This window comes from Aulostomus chinensis, chromosome 24 (genome assembly GCF_037954235.1).
Source record: "Aulostomus chinensis isolate RoL2024-O1b breed Wild chromosome 24, RoL_Achi_v1.0, whole genome shotgun sequence".
Lineage (NCBI taxonomy): Eukaryota > Metazoa > Chordata > Actinopteri > Syngnathiformes > Aulostomidae > Aulostomus > Aulostomus chinensis.
In genome coordinates this window covers 10,427,863-10,430,000 of record NC_141343.1, presented here as the reverse complement: position 1 = coordinate 10,430,000, position 2,138 = coordinate 10,427,863, and positions in this window count along the sequence as shown.

Sequence of the window (2,138 nt, the reverse complement as noted above, 5' to 3'; positions counted from 1 at the left end):
GCTGCAGGAGGCAGGGCTCTCTGTGCTGCTGTGGATCCGTCTGTCAGCCTGCTCTTTGGAACGGGGTTTCATAAATGGAAGAACGATTCCAAACTATGCTGTTCTACGTCTAATTGTCTAAATGAGGCAGAACAATTAGCTGTTCACGAAAAATAGGAACCATGTCCCTCTCCCTTACTTTCTCTCTCTCACACACAGAATTGTGTATGTGACTAACTGCATGTATTTTAAGAGTCCCGCTATCGTCAGAGTACCACCATAAATCTCCTAGCATCTTTGAAATGTCCTGAGTGTGTCTGCGAGGGGAGAATATCCCTGCTGCTATTCTCACTAACTCCAGCCACCACTTTTTTTCCTTTTTTTTTTATAGTTACTGGAATCGATTTTGCCAAATTCGTTAAGCATCCTGCAGGCACACCCTGATTTTTGGGATGTAGATCAGCGTGCGTTCCTCTTTCACTCGTTCATATGATGCCACAGTGGACCGGTGTGAAAGCAACAGAAGATGAAATGAAGAAATGACAAATGACAGACGGACAACAGTTCAATGTTCTGCTTGGCCGGCGATCTGACGTCCAGCCAGGCTTTGTTTATGCAGTGCTTAACTTTCCAATAAACATCCACACCATGCCAGCGTATTTCAAATGGCACCATTGTCCAAAGACAATTTATTTTTCAGTCTCTGGTCAGCCGGAGCAAATGTGGCGATTGTGAATGGTTTCCTTTTGGCGAATCAATTGGGCAAACAATCATACCTATTGAAAATGTCTGGAGTGGCCTGGTGGTTTATTAAGGGTACACAACGCAGAACAATTGGGCGGCTGTGTTTTGTATAATAGCCCCATTACGGTGCTAAACTCGACTGAAGTGCGAGGTCACGTCAGACTGATGATTGTCTACCTGATGTCATCCATTCGCCATCTAGAGCCTCTGCAAACACCTATGCTTACAGAGGGTGCGGCAATCAATTCTGGCACTTTTGATGCTCTTAAATATGCACATTAGCATGCCGTTATTGTGCAGTTATTTCCGCCACGTTACATTTTTGGCATCCCAGAGGCTTACAAAACAGATAGGATGGCATCGCGCTGCAGTGTATTTGTCAAACACTGTGTGCCCATTCTACAGAGCCAAGAAGGAGGGGGAAAAAAATCTGATGTGATATTATTTATACGGTTGAAAACTCCTTGACGGGCACATGCATTCTGCACTGTAAGCCTTCTGCAAATCCAATCTTCTAAATTCTCGACAGCGGCGAACGTTGAAGGGAAGCATATTTAATTCATGACTCGCCTGAACTAAAAGTAACTACTTCCCACAGTTCCACGGCGAGGTGTTTTGCAGTCGTTACAAAGTCAAGAGGAAGTCTTCACCGGGAGTCAGCTGCAGCTGACAGAGAGAACAAATATAGGAAAAAAAGAGGCGGCGATATTTACCTGTGCGTTAAAAATGAATGGGACACTTCATTAGGATGTTTGTTTACCAGCAACACACGGAAAGGAAAAGCCCGGCAATGACAGTTGAGGATTAAAAAAAAAAAAAAAAAAGAGGTTATGTAGCAGTGAAATCCACAGCCAGGTGGTCAGTGCTGGAAACTGTTTTGGGAAAATCTGTGGGGAAACTTGCTTGTGTACAATCTGTGCTTGTTAGCAGGTAGCTGCCCTCGTGAAAGAAGGAAGGAATTCACTGGTTGAAATTCAACATCGTGCACCGGTTTCGAACCAAAGTGTTTTTCTCTCTTGATGAACACCTTGATGTGAGGACTGTTAATGACTTCAGCACACCTGCTTTGTTATTTTGGAGCATGTTCATAGCTCTCACCATTGTGTGATGAGTCACGTGCCCCCTGTGCGGTAACCTTTACATTCTCCGTTGACTCCGGTCATCAAAAGCAGAACCACGACAGGCTGTAAAAGGGTGAAGCGCAAGCAGGAGAACAGAAAAGGGGGTGAAACTGTGCCTCACCTCACTATTTCAGAGGCATTGCACTCCAAAAATGTCAGTTTTTTGCTCAAAATAAGTCACAGTTTTTCTTCTTACTGCGATTTAATACCTCTGTAGTGGTAAGTATGTCCGTTGCAGCGGAACGTTCCATTTTCATCCAATTATGTCTTTGTTTTTCCATCATTTCTGGTTGA